Source organism: Bos grunniens, chromosome 7 (assembly GCF_055505025.1).
Source record: "Bos grunniens cultivar Pamir isolate PY7600 chromosome 7, Bosgru_T2T1.0, whole genome shotgun sequence".
Classification (NCBI taxonomy): Eukaryota; Metazoa; Chordata; class Mammalia; order Artiodactyla; family Bovidae; genus Bos; species Bos grunniens.
In genome coordinates this window covers 92,987,928-93,007,381 of record NC_141171.1, presented here as the reverse complement: position 1 = coordinate 93,007,381, position 19,454 = coordinate 92,987,928, and the positions used below count along the sequence as shown (strand labels likewise).

At 37.5% G+C, this 19,454-nt stretch overlaps 1 long non-coding RNA gene across 25 annotated transcripts in view; it reads left to right on the top strand.

Moving 5' to 3' along the window:
* LOC147369973 (uncharacterized) overlaps positions 1-19,454 on the top strand; it is a 155,718-nt gene that overhangs the window by 47,114 nt on the left and 89,150 nt on the right. For 5 of the 25 annotated variants that reach the window (XR_015168277.1, XR_015168276.1, XR_015168262.1 and 2 more), the window contains one exon: positions 3,235-3,374. The exons of 16 other annotated variants lie outside the window; for them this stretch is intronic. This is a non-coding gene — a long non-coding RNA (uncharacterized LOC147369973). Of the gene's footprint in view, positions 1-1,467; positions 1,603-3,234; positions 3,375-19,454 lie in introns of all 25 variants that reach the window. 4 more of the 25 variants (XR_015168270.1, XR_015168278.1, XR_015168264.1 and 1 more) reach the window with 1 other exon arrangement.

Here is a 19,454-nt window from a genome sequence, read left to right as displayed (position 1 = left end):
ATGCAAGTATTTAAGCATGATCTTACTAGCATGGGAGATGAATGTGATTGTCCGATGGTTAGCTTAGTCGCTCATTCCTGTTATCTGTAGTTTATTCTTTAGCAGTTCTTCTAGAGTATCTGCTGATTACAAACTCCAGTTTCATTGTTCTGAAGAAGGCTCTGTGTGTGTGTGTGCTTAGTCATGCAGTCATGTCTGACTCTGCGACCTCATGAACTATAGCCCACCAGGCCCCTCTGTCCAAGGGGATTCTCCAGGCAAGAATATTGGAGTGTGTTGCCACCCCTCCTCCAGGGGAATCTTCCCAACTCAGGATCTCCCACATTGCAGTCAGATTATTTACCGTCTGAGCCACCAGAGAAGCCCAAGAATACTGAAGTGGGCAGCCTCTCCCTTCTCCAGGGGATCTTCCTGACCCAGGAATTGAACTGGTGTCTCCTGCATTGAAGGCAGATTCTCTACCAGCTGAGCTATCAGGGAGGCCCGAAGAAGTCTCTGTTTTGTGTTAATTCTTTAAATATATTTCACTGGGAATAAAATTCAGGGATGGCAATTTTGTTTGTCATCGTGTATAAGATCTCAGTGTCTTGTTTTCTGGTTTTCACTGTTGTTTTTGTGACATGAATTACCAGTCTGATGTTCATATATGTATATACGTATGTATAGTCATACGTGTTTGTATATATATATATGTTTGTATATATAGCTTTGGGGTATATCATTTCACCCATTGCAAGTATTTATTCAATGACTTTTTTTTTTTTTAGTAAATTTAACAAATTGTGCAGCCTTCACCACTGATCAGATTTCAGGCACTTCTGTCACCCAAATAAGATCCTTTATGTTCATTAATTGTTAATGTCCATTCCCTCTCCTTTTTCTTAAGTTTAAGTATAGTTGATTCACAATGTTATATTTCAAGTGTACAGAGAGTGATCCAGTTATGTGTGTACATGTATATATTCTTTTTCAGATTCTTTTCTATTGTAGATTATTACCAGATATTGAGTACAGTTTCCTGTGCTATATTGTAGGTCCTTGTTGTTTTTATCTATTTTGTATATAGTAGTGTGTATCAGTTCGGAGAAGGCAATGGCACCCCACTCCAGTACTCTTGCCTGGAAAATCCATGGACAGAGGAGCCTGGTAGGCTGCAATTCATGGGGTCGCTAAGAGTCGGGAACGACTGAGCGACTTCACTTTCACTTTTCACTTTCATGCACTGGAGAAGGAAATGGCAACCCACTCCAGTGTTCTTGCCTGGAGAATCCCAGGGACGGGGAAGCCTGGTGGGCTGCTCTCTCTGGGGTCGAACAGAGTCGGACACAACTGAAGTGACTTAGCAGCAGCAGCAGTGTGTATCAGTTAATATAAACTCCTAATTTATCCCCCATGACTTTCCCCTTTGGTAACTTCTATCCATTTTTCTTACCCTGGACAATATTAATCTATTTTCTTTCTCTGTAGATTTTTCTTTCCTGGAAATTTCATATAAATCAAATCATACAATATGTGGTCTCTTATGTTGGTATTCTTTGACTTAGAATAATACATATATTTTCACACTGGAAATCTTTGATGTCTAACTGTTTGGTGTACTCAGTAAGTATTCACTATCATCATTCATTTATGAAAATTATGAAAGCTTCTGAAATATTAAAATGTGCTTAAGTATGAAAATACTTTATATATGATAATTTCATTAGGATGATTTATTGTGCTTTCACTTGTGTAATGTTACTGTTACTGTTTAATATTAACATTTTTATTTTCAATTTTTATTTCTTTAAAAAAATTTTTATTTTATATTGGAGTTAGTTAACAGTGCTGTGTTAGTTTCAGGTGTTCAGCAAAGTGATTCAGTCATACATATACATACATTTACTCTTCTTCGAATTATTTTTCCATTTAGCTTATTATAGAATATTGAGCAGAATTCCCTGTGCTATACAGTAGGTCCTTGTTGGTTAACTCTTTTACATATAGCAGCGTGTACATATCAATCCCCAAATCCTGGTCTATTCCTCCCCCTACCCTTTTCTCCTAGAATAACAGTTTTGAGGTTCGTGTGTTGAAGCATGTGTTAATAGTTTGTTGTTTTATTGATGAGCAGTGTTCCACTGTATGCATACACTGCATCATGTCCGCCCATTCATCAGTTGATGCACATTTAGTTTTTTATAGTTTTTGACTATGAATATGAATAATGCTGCTAAGAGGATCCATGTATAAGTCTTTGTGTAAATACATATTTTCATTTCTCTTGGATAGATACCTAAGTGTAAAATCATTCAATGATTTGGAAAATTTATTTTTAACTTTTAATGAGACTTCAGACTTTCCAAAGTAGTTGCATTATTTTGTGTTCCTACCGGCAAAGTATGAGGACTCCTTTTTTCCACATCCTTGCTAACATTTGTTATTATCCTTTTTTAAAAAAAGTTATTACAGTCATCCTAATGGATGTGAAATTGCTTCTCATTGTGATTTTAATTTGCATTTTCCTAAACTAACATGGAATACCTTTTTGTGTGTTTATTAGCCACCCATATATCTTCTTTGGTGAAATGTTTTGTCAAAAATTTTACCCAATTTTTGATTGGGTTGTTTGTCTTGTATACAAAGAGTTCTTTGCATATTTTGTACACAAAGTCTTTATAAGATATATGTTTCCCAAATATTTTCTCCCAATCTGTTGCTTATCTTTTAATTTTCATAATAGCATCTTTTGAAGTGTAAAGGATTTGAATTTTGATGAGGTTTAATCTACCAGATTATAAAGAATGCACCATGTTTTTGGTGTCATATCAAAGAAATTTTTGCCTGACCTAAGGTATTGAAGATAATCACCTGTGTTTTCTTTTAAAAGTTAGTTTTGGCTCTAACATTTACATCTGTGATTTATTTTGTATAGTGTGAAATAAAGGTGTAACTTTATCTTTTGGCATATGCATATAGAGCTTTCCTAGTACTATTAATTAAAAAGCCTATCTTCCTTCAGTGAATTTCCTTTGCACCTTTATTGAAAATAAGTTCTGTTCTAGTGATTTACATGTCTGTCCTTGTGCTGGTACTACACTGTTCACAACTACTCGAGTAGCTTTACGTCAAGTTTTGAAATTGGGAAGCATATGTTGTCCAGCTTTGTCATTTTCAAAATTGTTTTGGCGTTCTACATGAATTCTATATAAATTTTGTAATTCTATGTAATTTGCAATTCTAAACACATTTTAGGATCATCTTGCCAATATCTGCTAAAAGACTGCTGAAAATCTGGTAGCAATTGATATATGAATCAACCTGGGGAGAATTACTATTCTGAACGTTATTGAACTTTCCACTCCATGAACCTGGTATCTGAGCTTCTTTTGAAGGTAATCTTTGTCTGTCCCTCCCTCTACTGTGCCCTGATGGCTTTTAAGGTCTTTCTCTTTCCTTTTGGTTTTAAACAGTTTCATGATAATGTGTTTTAAGTGTGGACTTCCTTTTATTTATACTGCTTGGGAACTTTTGGCTTCCTGCATACATGTATTGCGGAGAAGGCAATGGCACCCCACTCCAGTACTCTTGCCTGGAAAATCCCATGGATGGAGGAGCCTGGTGGGCTGCAGTCCATGGGGTCGCTGAAGAGTCAGACACGACTGAGCAACTTCACTTTCACTTGTCACTTTCATGCATTGGAGAAGGAGATGGCAACCCACTCCAGTGTTCTTGCCTGGAGAATCCCAGGGACAGGGGAGCCTGGTGGGCTACTGTTTATGGGGTCGCACAGAGTTGGACATGACTGAAGTGACTTAGCAGTAGCAGCAGCAGCATACATGCATTGGAGAAGGAAATGGCAACCCACTCCAGTATTCTTGCCTAGAGAATCCTGTGGACAGAGGAGCCTGGTGGGCTGCTGTCTATGGGGTCGCAGAGTTGGACACCACTGAAATGACTTAGCAGCAGCAGCATACATGGATTGATGTTTTTCATCAATTCCGGAAAATTTTGTTGCTCTCTTATCTCTTTTTAATTGAATATAAAATATCATCAGTTTTAAGATGTACCATTTATGTACCACTAAAAGAGAAAGAATATACTACTAATGCCTTAATAATAGTTAATGAATTAATTGGTCATATTGACCCTAATCACTTAGAAATTTATGATTTTCTCAAAGGATCTGGCAAACATTTCTTCAGTTGCATTGCTTGATGTAGGGTCTCACATGTATCTTTGTAAGAAAGCATATCACAATTTCATATACTTGTATCTTGTTTTCTTAGATTCTGTAACTAGTTAGTTGTTTCTTTGCAACATGTTCAAGTCAGTTCAAAGTACTCTATCGAAATACTATAAACTGGGTGGCTTAAACAACAGTTATCTCCTACAATTCTGAAGGTTGGGAAGTCTCACATCAAGGAGCTGGCATAGTCTGTGTCTGATGAGGACCCTCTTCCTGGTTTATAGATGGCCATCTTCTTTCTGTATTTTCCTATGGTGAGGAAGAAAGATTCTTTCTCTCATGTCTCTTCTTATAAGGGCACTAATTCCATTCATGAAAGCTCCTTGCTCAAGACCTGATTACCTCACAAAGGTCCTACCTCTAAATACCATCAAATTGGGATTAGGACTTAAGCATATGAACTTTGGTGGGGTGGACACAAATATTTAGCCCATATTATAAGAATATAAGGGCTTTCCTGATGGCTCAGACAGGAAAGAATCTGCCTGCAGTGCGGGAGACCTGGGTTTGATCCCTGGGTCGAGAAGATCCTCTGAAGAAGGGAATAGCTACTGCTCCAGTATTCTTGCCCAGAGAATTCCATGGACAGAGGAGCATAAGAAAATAATCACCACTAATTTGTGGTCATAATTTCAGTTATGAATATTTGTTTCACTAATATCTGATTGAGAAATGCCTCTTGAGAAACCTGTATGCAGGTCAGGAAGCAACAGTTAGAACTGGACATGGAACAACAGACTGGTTCCAAATAGGAAAAGGAGTACGTCAAGGCTGTATATTGTCACCCTGCTTATTTAATTTCTATGCAGAGTACATCATGAGAACTGCTGGGCTGGAAGAAGCACAAGCTGGAATCAAGATTGCTGGGAGAAATATCAATAACCTCAGATATGCAGATGACACCACCCTAATGGCAGAAAGTGAAGAAGAACTAAAGAGCCTCTTGATGAAAGTGAAAGAGAAGAGTGAAAAAGTTGGCTTAAAGCTCAACATTCAGAAAACTAAGATCATGGCATCTGGTCCCATCACTTCATGGCAAATATATGTGGGAACAGTGGCTGACTTTATTTTTCTGGGCTCCAAAATCACTGCGGATGGTGATTTCAGCCATGAAATTAAAAGACGCTTACTCCTTGGAAGGAAAGTTATGACCAACCTAGACAGCATATTAAAAAGCAGAGATATTACTTTGTCAACAAAGGTCCGTCTAGTTAAGGCTATGGTTTTTCCAGTAGTCATGTATGGATGTGAGAGTTGAAGTATAAAGAAAGCCGAGCACTGAAGAATTGATGCTTTTAGTCCTAAAGGAAATCAGTCCTGAATATTCGTTGGAAGGACTGACGCTGAAGCTGAAGCTCTGATACTTTGACCACCTGATGTGAATGACTGACTCTTTAGAAAAGACCCTGATGCTGGGAAAGACTGAAGGCAGGAGGAGAAGGGGACGAGAGAGGATGAAATGGTTGGATGGCATCACTGACTCGATGGACATGAGTTTGAGCAAGCTCTGGGAGTTGGTGATGGACAGGGAAGCCTGGTGTGCTGCAGTCCATGGGGTTGCAAAGAGTTGGACATGTCTGAGTAACTAAGCTCAACTGAACATTTGGATGCATGTATCTTTTTGAATTATGGTTTTCTCTGTATATATGCCCAGGAGTGGGATTGCGGGATTATAAGGTAGTTCTATTTTTAGTTTTTTAAGGAACCTCCATACTGTTCTCCATAGTGTCTATACCAATTTGCATTCTCACCATCAGTGAGAAGGGTTCCCTTTTCTCCACACCCTCTCCAGCATTTACTTTTCATAGATTTTTTGATGATAGTCATTCTGAGCAATGTGAGGTGATACCTTATTGTAGTTTTGATTTGCATTTTTCCAATGATTAGTGATATTGAACATCTTTTTATGTGTTTCTTGCCCATGTCTATGTCTTCTTTGGAGAAATATCTGTTTAGAACTTCTGACCTTTTTTTTTTTTTGATTGGCTTGTTGATTGTTTTTTTTTTTCTTAAACTCTTTGTGACCCCCATGGACTGTAGCCTGCCAGGTACCTCTGTTCATGGGGATTCTCCAGGCAAGAATACTGAAGTGGGTTGCCATGCCCTCTTCCAGGGGATCTTCCCAGTTCAGTAATCAAACCCAGGTCTCCTGCATTGCAGGCAGATTCTTTACTGTCTGAGCCACCAGGGATCCCAAGAATACTGGTGTGGATAGGCTATCCCTTCTCCAGGGGGTTTTCCTGACCCACGAATTGAACTGGGGTTTCTTGCATTGCAGGTGGATTCTTTAGCAGGTAAGCTACCCAAGAAGCCCAGTAATTAGTGATGAACATCTTTTCATGTGTTTCTTGGCCATCTGAATGTCTTCTTGGTAGAAATGTCTGTTTAGAACTTCTGACCATTTTTTTTTTTGATTGGGTTGTCGATTGGTTTTTTTTTTTTTTTAATATTGACTGCATGAACTGTTTGTGTATTTTGGAGATTAATCCCTTGTTGATCACTTTGTTTGAAATATTTTCTCCCATTCTGTGGGTTGTCTTTTTGCTTTGCTTATGGTTTCTTTTTCTGTGCAAAAGCCTTTAAGTTTAGTTAGGTTCCATTTGTTTATTGTTATTTTTATTTTCATTACTTTAGGAGGTAGATCAAAAAAGATCCTGCTTCGATTTATGTTAGAGAGTGTTCTATGTTTTCCTGTAAGACTTTTATAGTATCTGGTGTTAAATTTAGGTCTTTAATCCACTTTGAGTTGTGTGTGTGTGTGTGTGTGTGGTGTTAGGGTGTGTCCTACTTTCATTTTTTCACCTGTAGCTGTCCACTTTTCCCAGTACCACTGTTGGAGAGACAGTCTTTTATCCACTGTATGTTCTTGCCTCCTTTGTCATAGATTAGTTGACCATAGATGGATGGGTTTATTTCTGGCTTTCTATCCTGTTCTGTTGATCTATATTTCTGTTTTTGTGCCAGTATCATTCTGCTTCGATAACTGTAGCTTTGTAGTATAGCCTGAAGTCAGGGAGCCCGATTCCTCCATCTCTGTTTTTCTTTCTCAAGATTGCTTTCGCCATTTGGGGGCTTTTCTGTTTCCATACAAATTGTAAATTTTTTGTTCTAATTCTGTGAAAAATGCCATTGATAGTTTGATGATATTGCATTGAATCTGTAGATTTCTTTGGGTAGTGCAGTGATTTTGACTATGTTGACTCTTCTAATCCAAGAACATGGTGTATCTTTTCATTTGTTTGTGTCATCTTTGATTTCTTCCATCAGTATTTTATAGTTTTCTGAGTACAGGTCTTTTGCCTCATCAGATAGGTTTGTTCCTAGGTATTTTGTTCTTTTTGTTGTGATGGCAAATGTGATTGTTTCCTTAATTTATCTTTTTGATCTTTTGTTTTTAGTGTATAAGAATGCAATAAATTTCTGTGTATTAATTTTGTATTTTGCAACTTTATCAGATTCACTAATGAGCTCTAGTAGTTTTCTGGAGGCATCTTTAGGATTTTCTATGTATAGCATCATGCTGTCTGCAAACAGTGACAGTTTTACTTCTTTTCCAGTTTGTATTCCTTTTATTTCTTTCTCTCCTCTGGTTGCTATGGCTAGAATGTCCAAAACTATGTTGAATAAATGTGGTGACAGTGGACATCCTTGTTTTGTTCCTGAGCCTAGAGGAAATGCTTTCAGTTTTTCACCATTGATCATGATGTTTGCTGTGACTTTGTCATTTATTGATTTCATTATGTTGAGGTAGGTCCTCTCTATTCCCACTTTCTGGAGGATATTTTTATCATAAATGGGTGTTGAATTTTGTCAAAAGGTTTTCAGTGTACTGAGATTATCATATATTTTTAATCTTTAATTTGTTAATGTGGTGTATCACATTGGTTGATTTATGTGTACTAAAGAATCCTTGCATCCCTGGAATCAGATCAGATCAGATCAGATCAGTCTGGGATATATCTCACTTAATCGTGGCCTATGATCCTTTTAATGTGTTCTGGATTCAGTTTGCTAGTATTTTGTTGAGAATTTTTGTGTCATGTTCAGCAATGATATTGGCCTATAATTTTCTTTTTTGTGATATCTTTGTCTGGTTTTGGTATTAGGGTGATAGTGGCCTTGTAGAATGAGCTTGGGAGTGTTCCTTCCTTTGCAGTTTTTAGGAAGAGTTTCCGAAGGATGGATGTTAACTATACTCTAAACATTTAATAGAATTTGCCTTTGAAGCCACGTGGTCCTGGACTTTTATTTGTTGAAAAATTTTTAATAATAGTTCCAATTTCAGTACTCATGATTGGTCTATTTGTATTTTCTTCCTGGTTCAGTCTTAGGAAGTTGTACTTTTCTAAGGATTTGTCCATTTCTTTTAGGTTGTCCATTATTGGCATATAGTTGCTTGTAGTAGGCTCTTATGATTCTTTATATTTCTGTGGTGTCTGTTGTAACTTCTTATTTTTAATTTCTAATTTCACAGATTTGAGTCTGCTCCCTTTTTTTCTTGATGGGTCTGGCTAAAGGTTTATCTATTCTGTTTATCTTCTCAGAGAACCAGCTTTTACTTTCTTTGCTGTTGTTTTCTTCTTCTCTGTTTCATTTATTTCTGCTCTGATCTTTATGATTTCTTTCCTTCTACTAACTTTTTAAAATTTTTTTATTTATTTATTTTTGGCTGTGCTGGGTCTTAGTTGTTGCAGGGGCTTTTCTGTAGTCCAGGAGAGTGGGCTCTGCTCTTCTTTGTAGTAAGCAGGCTTCTCATTGCAGTGGCTTCTCTTGTGGAGCATGGGCTCTAGGGCACGCAGGCTTCAGTAGTTGCCATGCATGGGCTCAATAGTTTTGGTTCTGGGGCTCTAGAGTACAGTCTTAATATTTGTGGCACACAGGCTTAGTTACACTGCGGCCTGTGAGATCTTTCTGGACCCTGGACCAAATCCGTGTCTCCTGCATCAGTAGGTGGATTCTTTACCCCTGAGCCACCAGGGAAGCCCTAACTTTGGGTTTTGTTTGTTATTCTTTTTCTAGTTGCTTTAGATGTAAGATTAGGTTGTTTATTGGAGATATCTTTGTTTGTTTGCTTCCTGATGTAAGATTGTATTGCTATAAACTTTCCTCTTACAACTGCTTTTGCTGCTTCTAAAGGTTTTGGATCATGTTTTCATATTCATTTGTCTCTAGGTATGTTTTTAATTTCCTCTTTGATTTCTTTAGTATCCTTTGGTTCTTTAGTAACATATTATCAGTTTAAGAATTTTTTTACCTTAGTGAAAATGAACCAAGATACAAGGTAAGACAGAGCCTGCAGCTGGAGGGTCAGAGCATTGTTGAACCCCTATGAAGAGTTGGGGAAATGTGAGGGAAAACAAATGAAGTGAGAGGTATCATTGGAAGGCATTTTGAGGCATTTATTTCTAAACTGTTAAAGTGAGAAACCCATTTTCTTTTATTAAACCAGCCAATCATGTGTCATCAAAGCATTCATATACCTTCATATACAGTGGAATAGTGACTTATCTTCCTTTATTGATGTTCCCAGGTTTTCCCCTCTAGAATCTCTCAATTCCAGTCATGTCACAAAAATTTTATTGTGTTTTTTTTCAGTGGATAAAAAATGTCCGCTTGTGAATGTGTGAGTTTTAAATTACTTTGAAAGGAAAATTCTTTATCTGAATCCTCATTTCTAGGACATGTTCTTTAGTTGTCACTTTGTGTCATAAATCTGTTTAAACTAATGTCTGTTTGCATTATAGAGGAAACACTAAGGTCTTCAAAGCAAATTTTAGTGCTGAAATGTCAGAGAAGTAAAGGAATTTTAGCAATCAGATAGGATTCCATAAGGACAACCCCTTGAGCCTGTTTGATAGAGCATCAGAGCTATGAAGAATGATGGGCTTTGTAATCAGTATCTGTGAGTGAGCTATAGCCCTTGAAATAAAGAGAAAGGGAATCCAGAAACATCTATAGGTCTGTGAAAGATCTTATCTTTTTTCCTTTTTAAACAGATGACACACACTCATCAGGCATATTCTTCCTTAGTGGAAGAGGGCTTTCAACATAGATGCTATGCTATGCTATGCTAAGTCACTTCAGTCGTGTCCGACTCTGTGTGACCCCATAGACGGCAGCCCACCAGGCTTCCCTGTCCCTGGGATTCTCCAGGCAAGAACACTGGAGTGGGTTGCTATTTCCTTCTCCAGTGCATGAAAGTGAAAAGTGAAAGTGAAGTCACTCAGTCATGTCCAACTCTTAGCGACCCCATGGACTGCAGCCTACCAGGCTCCTCCATCCATGGGATTTTCCAGGCAAGAGTACTGGAGTGGGGTGCCATTGCCTTCTCCATCAACATAGATAACTTCCCATTTTTTTTTTCTTGGCACATTTACCCTCTAGCTCCCAAAATGCCATTCTTTCCTGTATGTAAAATTATTAACAACTATAATATATATTTTTGAAATATTCCAGTGAATATTTAAAGATAAATATATCACATAGCAATTTAGTAAGTTAATTGGCAGCCCAGAGTACATTCATGGTCATGAGGCATATTCAAGAAGCTTTTTAGATTGCACATTATAGACTTTCTAAAAGAGTTTATCATTGATTAATCCATATAGGTCTTAAGATACTTTGACATCAGCCTAATTTTCCTTTAAAAATCTTGATTTCTTATTCATATTTATTCATTTTCTTTAAAAAATTTATATTTTTAAATTTAAATTTTAAAGCTCTCCATTTATTTATTTTTACATTCATTTCTTCTTCTTTTCTTTCTCTTTTCCCTCTTATATTTTTCTTTGCTTTTTTTGGAGGGGGTAATGACTGCAACTATGCCACAGACTTGGCCAAAGACAGTCACAGATGAGAAAAGTTCAGGCCTTATTCATTCAATTTCTAATAGGTCTCTCTGCCTAAGGATGGCCTCATAACACTCTTTACTCTAGTAGCATGTGGGCTGACTTTCCTTATTGTACTTCCTGCTCTGCAGATGTCATAGTTAGTCTTTCGGAAAAGATACTGCTTTCTAAAATTGCATACCATCCGACTTTTATAGATATCTGTTTTAAAATCTATTATTACTGAAACAGTTGTTGGCTTCTAGACAAATCGAGAACCAAGAGCTGGGAGAGTACCTCTTGGGAAATGATCTTCCATGTAATATGCCTAGCCTAACCTTGCTAATAATCCAGGTGATGGTGAATCCCTTAAAAATGTTCATGGGAGGAGGATTGGTAGAGGTTCTAAGTCAAACTCTTAGTACAGCTTTTACACTATCCTGGTTCTAACTTAGTTATTTCTTGGGTGATCCTCTTTGTTTGGTAGGATCATGGGAGTATCCTTTGGGTATAAGGCCCTCCTGCTCTTCCTCCTCATTATTTGGATTAAGAATGTATTTGTGACTACTTAGTAAGGAAAATGAAAGTCTCACTACTAAGAATTACATGATTTTAAAATATGGAACTGAGATTTATTTTCACGAAAATGTTTTACTATAATACTGCTTTCTTTTAATGTTAAATTGAGAAAACCTTTACTTTCTTTTTTTAAAATGTCATTCTTATTGGAAAGTCTTCATTCTACTTGTCATTGAGTGAATAATATCTTAGGAAAGATTTTAGTGTGGAATAAGGAGAGTAATTATAGCTGGAAAAATGTAAGACATAATATTCCCCCTCCAGCATTCTTGCCTGGAGAATTCCATGGATGGAGGAGCCTGATGGGCTGTGGTCCATGGGGTCGCAAAGAGTCGGACACGACTGAGCAACTAATACACACACACACACACAAGACATAATATTAAAAGACCAGGATTGGCATCCTCATTCTATTATTTATTAGCCAAGTGACTTTGGGAAAGTCAGTTTACCGTTCTTACCTTTAGTTTCTTCATTTGCAAAATAGGAATGCTATTACTTCACAGGATTATTATAAGACTTAAATGAAATATTTGTGATGGTACTTTATAAAGTGCAAAGTGGTATTTAAATTTCTAATATTCTAAGTAATAATGTGTTATTTTACTTGTGTACTTGGTGAGTTATTTTCTAAAGGCCATGGTTTTAGAGACAGTAAAGTCACATTGCTGTAAGTTCAAATTCCAAATCTTCCTCCTGCTAGGAGTGTGGCCTGATCTCTCTTAGTGTCACTTTCTTCATCTATAAAATGAGAGTGATAATAGTATCTATCTCATAGGGTTGTTGTGAAGATTAAATTATCTAATCCATGTCAAAATCCTTCCACATTCAATACATGTTACCTATTGTCATTATTATTCTTAGATTTTAAAAAAGAAACTCTTTTCGTAAAGTAATGATCATCCTTACCATTTTTCAAGTGGCCATTCTGTTGTGACATATCCAAGCAATTAACTCAATTTTTCCTTAGTAGTAGATACATATGTGTGGAGAAGGCAGTGGCACCCCACTCCAGTACTCTTGCCTGGAAAATCCCATGGACGGAGGAGCCTAGTGGGCTGCAGTCCATGGGGTTGCAAAGAGTCGGACACGAGTGAGCGACTTCATTTTCACTTTTTACTTTCATGCATTGGAGAAGGAAATGGCAACCCACTCCAGTGTTCTTGCCTGGAGAATCCCAGGGACGGCGGAGCCTGGTGGGCTGTCATCTATGGGGTCACACAAAGTTGGACACGACTGAAGTGACTTAGCAGCAGCAGCAGCAGATATATATGTGAATACAGTGTTACACTGTATTTTCTTCAGTTTCTTCAGTTAAGAAAACTCATTAACTTTATTTCAAATGTTGGTATCCCTGATAAGTTGTGTGCATATCATATTTTGGCAAATGTAATTATATTTTGGGTGTGTGTCTGTGTTTAGTTGCTCAGTCGTGTCCAACTCTTGTGACTCCATGGATTGTAGCCTGCCAGGCTCCTCTGTCCTTGGGATTTCCCAGGCAAGAGTACTGAAGTGGATTGCCATTTCCTTCTCTTGTATTTTGGGTATGGCAAGGAAATTCAGAAAATAAGTCCTGAAAATAAATTCATTGAATAATAAAGGACCCTTTTAAATGTGATTACTCACTATTTTATTCATTCTTGAAATCAATTTTCACTTAAAAAAGGAAATCTGGCTATATTTATACTCACTAATAATTTGTGAGAATTAATTATGTAATCTATTTGAAAAGGATCACTGAAATGATCAAAGAAGCAGCGTTGAAGAATTAGTTAAAACATGCTGGAGATAATGAAATTAATGAAGTAATTTCTTCAGGTAAATGCTTAATATAAAGTCTGACTAAAACAGAGGCTAGAGTTAAATACACACACAGGTTAGAGTTTTGAAAATATATGAATAACTTAAAGATTGTGTGATTTTTTGTTGTGTGCTGATAAGTTGAACAAGATCTAGGGCAGAATAATAGTTGAGATCAACTTGTAACATTGAGGTTAAAAATTTATGCTTTTTCTGTTCTCTGCAGAAGGCATGGCTTATTCTCCTTGTAGTTCATTTGTGATTGCTTTCACATTTTGTGTGTTAATACTTCGGTGAAGTATTCAATATACAGGTGAATTAAATGTTTGAGGATTGCTGTATAGTTCTATACTCATTTCATCAGTCAGAATGTTGCAGTTTTGGCTTAACTGCAAAAAGAACCCAAGTCTCATGGTTTCTGTGACAACCTAAGGTCAGGTGACCTGGATATGTCCTGCCAAGCTGTTCCTGTGGAATAAATAGGCTGTTTGTAAACAGCATGGCTAAGCATTCTTTCACAAGATTTCAAGTTCACAAAGTATGAGGCAACTGGGTAAAAGGTCAAAGGTTAAAGGTAATAAGTCATTTTGGGCCTGTTCTTTTATGGAGTCTTTGGCTGCCTTTCAGACTGAGGTCTTGGAAGTAGTTCACACACAGGCCTTTTGCCAAAAGACTACTGAGAGTTGGCTCAGGCAGGATTCTATTACAAAATTTTCTCTCTTTCACTCTCTCTTTAGGTCTGAATCTTGCCTTCTGAAATTTATAAAAATGCAAGGAATTTTTAAAAAGTAAGTATATAAGTGAGACAACCAGATAAATTCATGTTTTAGAAGTAAATCTAGAATTTTTTTTCTTAGGGACAGAGGTCCACAAACTAAATTTATTATGATAAATTCTTAGAAAATGAATTGCCAAATACATTTTTGAAAAAAGAGAAGTATATTGAAATAACAAATAAGATTAAAAGTATTGGCAGAAAAATTTGGGGCAATTGTAGGCTTTTTGAAAGAGGCAATAAATATCTGTTCCACCTAAGCCACCAGAGGCAGTCTTTAAACAGTCTAGTGAGATATTTTAACTAATGAGCTCTCCTACTATTATATGTTATGCTACTGAGTGTTAAGATTTGCTGTGTATTATGAAGAAAAAGGTATAATTAGGCTTCCTCAATATTTGTTTCCCTTTAGATTTATTGCTGTTGTTATTCTTGCTCAGAGTAGGAATTCATTCCAGGAACAGAAAAAACAAAGTGAATATTAGATTTACCTTCTCTGACATTAAATCTTGGCTTTAAGAGCTTTCTTCAGCTTCTTGGCTATCATATTTGTCTACATTATTTGTTTCCTTCTGTTTGCACACCACTATAGATATACAATTTTTATCTTGGTCAATTTTGGTATTCGTTCTTCCTTGGATTTGAAATATTTTGTTAATAAAGATGTGGGCACTGGATATTCTTAAGGTAGAAAAAGGTAGGACAAGGGACAATGAAAAAATGGCAGAAGAACTATTCCCAAAGACAGAGTGCGAGCCATAGGTCATTTGAACTGTAAAATCACTCTTCTGTGGGGTGGTAGCAGTTACAAAGAAATAACCCAGATAAAGGAAAAAATAAAAACATTTCATTGGGAAACTTAGTGTAACTCCTAGTAGAAACCAAAGCACACAGTTTGGATTCTAACCAGGGATAGCTTGGCTTTCATTATTTTATTGTACTGATGAGGATAGGCTTGGGAATGATGGGACTTTCCAGTGTGCTTCTTAAGTCCAGTTTCTTTTTTTTCCCTTGTATTACAGTGAAACAAACACATTTATCTCTTAAACAGTATTTTTCTGAGAATATCTTAACTCACAGGTGGTCTTGTTTTTACTCTCTTCAGGAAAAAAATTTCTCTGAAGTTCTGTAAGTCATTTGCCTTTTTCTTTACCTTGAATTCCTTAATATCAGGAACATGCTGCACTATAAGGTATTACATATGTTGATAAACAGTTTTCTGTTTCTTATTAAATAAGAGGACAATGACTTCCAATCAGACTGTGTTGGAAAAATTAGAAAATGACAACTTTTAAAAGAACTTATTTTTGAAAGTTTAGACAGATCTTTACTTCTTTTTCCCATATAAAAGTTGTCAAAGAAAAACTTGAAAAATGTTTATTTACTTTTTAAAAATATTAACTTCAGAAAAGTAATCTTGGACAAGTCACTGAGTCTACCTGAATCTATTTTGTCATGGAGTCTAGAATTTGATCTTTACAGTTTTCCCCAACTCCAAACTAAGTTGCATCTTACCAAATGTTTGTAGGATTGAGGAACTGACTTGCTAAATTTGGTATTTCTGTCACTTTTCTCAGTGAATAAAATGTTAAGGAGAAAGTGAATCAGGACCTTGAAGTAAGAAAGATGCGGTGAATCCATTTAAAAAAGGCAATTACCATTGTATTCCCTCTTTTGCCTGCTTCCCTTCGACACTTCTACTACTGCTGGAGCTAATACCATTGGTCCTGCTGCTGCTGCCTCTGATGAGAAGAAAAGACGAGGCTGGTAAGGCCAGCAAGTGGACTTCTCTAGGGCCTAAAGGAGAAGGCTAGGTGATCTCTGGTGGAACCAGAGATGCATACTTCTGGTATAGAACTCTCAGTCATGAATGAAATGACCACTTGAAAACCTCCAAATCAGGAAGGACTTTGATTCTAATTAAAAATACAAATATTAGGTTTCTTACATTTCTTGGTTATTATAAATAATGCAAAGAACACGGGAGTGCTGATACTTCTTCAATATCTTTGTTTTAATTTCCTCTGGATATATTTCCAGAAGTGAGATTACTGGACCATATGGTAGTTCTACTTGAAATTTTTTTGAGGAACTTTCATACTCTTTTCCATAGTGGTTGCATCAATTTACATTTCCACCAATAGTGCACAGGGTTCCCCTTTCTCTACATCTTACCAACTCTTGTCTTTTTTATGATCAGTTCAGTTCAGTCACTCAGTTGTGTCCAACTCTTTGCAACCCCATGGACTGCAGCATGCCAGGCCTCCCTGTCCATCACCAACTCCCGAAGTTTACTCAAACTCATGTCCATTGAGTCGGTGATGCCATCCAACCATCTCATCCTCTGTCATCCTCTTCTTCTCCCACCTTCAATCTTTCCCAGCATCAGGGTCTTTTCAGATGAGTCAGTTCTTCTCATCAGGTGGCCAAAGTATTGGAGTTTCAGCTTCAGCATCAGTCCTTCCAATGAATATTCAGGACTGATTTCCTTTAGGATGGACTGGTTGGATCTCCTTGCAGTCCAAGGGACTCTCAAGGGTCTTCTCCAACACCACAGTTCAAAAGCATCAGTTCTTTGGTGCTCAGCTTCCATTATAGTCCAACTTTCACATCTATACATGGCTACTGGAAAAACCATAGCCTTGACTATACGGGACCTTTGTTGGCAAAGTAATATCTATGCTTATTAATATGCTGTTTAGGTTGGTCATAGCTTTTCTTCCAAGGAGCAAGTTTCTTTTAATTTCATGGTTGCAATCACTATCTGCAGTAATTTTGGAGTCCAAGAAAATAAAGTCTCTCACTGTTTCCATTATTTCCCCTTCTATTTGCCATGAAGTCATGAGACCCGCAGAGAAGGTGATGGCACCCCACTCCAGTACTCTTGCCCGGAAAATCCCATGGATGGAGGAGCCTGGTAGGCTGCAGTCCATGGGGCCACTAAGAGTTGGACACGACTGAGTGACTTCCCTTTCACTTTCACGAATTGGAGAAGGAAATGGCAACCCACTCCAGTATTCTTGCATGGAGAATCCCAGGGATGGGGGAGCCTGGTGGACTGCCGTCTATGGGATTGCACAGAGTCAGACATGACTGAAGCGACTTAGCAGCAGCAGCAGCAGCAGTAGCCGCATGGGACCCAATGTCATGATCTTCATTTTCTGAATGTTGAGTTTTAAGCCAACTTTTTCACTGTCCTCTTTCACTTGCATCAAGAGACTCTTTAGTTCTTCACTTTCTGCCATAAGGGTGGTGTCATCTGCATACCTGAGATTATTGATATTTCTCCTGGCAGTCTTGATTCCAGCTTGTGCTTCATCCAGCCTGGCATTTTGCATAATATACTTTGCATATAAGTTAAATAAGCAAGGTAACAATATACAGCCTTGACATACTCCTCTCCCAATTTGGAACCAGTCTGTTGTTCCATGTCCAGTTCTAACTGTTGCTTCTTGACTTGCATACAGATTTCTCAGGAAGCAGGTCAGGTGGTCTGGTATTCCCATCTCTTTAAGAATTTTCCATAGTTTGTTGTGATCCACACAGTCAAAGGCTTTGGCGTAGTCAATAAAGTAGAAGTAGATGTTTTTCTGGAACTTTCTTGCTTTTTCGATGATCCAGCGGATGTTGGCAATTTGATCTCTGGTTCCTCTGCCTTTTCTAAATCCAGCTTGAACATCTGAAAGTTTATGGTTCACATACTGTGGAAGCCTGGCTTGAAGAATTTTAAGCATTATTTTGCTAGTGAGATGAGTGCAGTTGTGCAGTAGTTTGAACATTCTTTGGTATTACCTTTCTTTTTGATGATAGCTATTCTAAATAGGTGTGAGATGATGTCCTGTGGTTTTAATTTGCATTTTCTTGATGATTAGAGATGTTGAGCGTCTTTTATGTACCTTTTGGCTGTTGGTATGTTTTTGTAAAAATGTCTGTTCAGTTCCTCTGCCCACTTATAAATCAGATTTTTTGGCTGTTGAGCTGTATGGATTGTTTATATATTTTGGATATTAACCCTTTATGATATGTATGATTTGCAACTATTTTTTTTTTCTTTTCATTGGTTTCCTCTTCATTTTGTTCATAGTTTCCTTTGCTGAGCAGAAGCTTTTGAGTTTTATATAATCCTTTTTTTTAAATTTTTGCTGCACCATGTGGCAGGCAGGATTTTATTTCCCCCTACCAGTGATCATGGGGTTGCAAAGAGTTGGACACGACTGAGCAACTGAACCGAACTGAACTGAACCAGTGATCAGACCTACATGCCCTGCAATGGAAGCATGGTGTCTTAACCACTGGACCACCAGGAAAATACCCTCAATTGTTTATTTTTGCTTTTCTTGCCTTTGCTCTTATATTGATAGCTTATAGTGAACCGTGTCAGATTTATGATCTCTGAAGGAGAAGATTTAGCTTCAGGACCAGGGACCAGTCTTGATCACTCAAGAGCTTTGGTGTAGCAGAGTTTTATTAAAGTGAAAAAGGGACAGAGAAAGTTTCTGACATAGACATCAGAAGAGGGACAGAGAGTGCCCCCTGGCTAGTCTTAGCAAGGGAATTGTATACTTTTTAAATTGGTTATTACACTAAATCAAAAGAATGTCTCAAGGTTGTAAAGATCTTACTAGACCCACTCCCACAATTTACATTTTAAGATGACAGGGTTAGAACTAACAATAGAAAGATCTTACTTAGATCCATTCTCATAATATACATTCTAAGATAACAGGATTAGTCAGAAGGTTTTCAAGGAGAAACTGTCCTCAAGCAGGATACATTGTTATTATATATAATCTTTACTAAATAATGTAGAAAAAAAGTTTGTCCCTTCCTCCTCTGAGAATCTAGACCCTGTCTCCTTCTTGAGAGCCCCAGACCCCTTTTATCTCCTCGCGGACCCCGCACTTCTCATCAACCTGCCTAGGAATTGACTCTCTCAGTATCCAATCCAGAAATTCATTACCAAGACCTGATGTCAATGCGCTTCAGTCAGTTCAGTTGCTCAGTCGTGTCTGACTCTTTGTGACCCCATGGACTGCAGCACACCAGGCTCCTCTGTCTATCACCAACTCCTGGAGTTTACCCAAGCTCATGTCCATCGAGTCGGTGCTGCCATCCAACCATCTCATCCTCTGTCGTCTCCTTCTCCTCCCACCTTCAGTCTTTCCCAGGATCAGGGTCTTTTCAAATGAGTCAGCTCTTCATATCAGGTGGCCAAAGTATTGGAGTTTCAGCTTCAACATCAGTC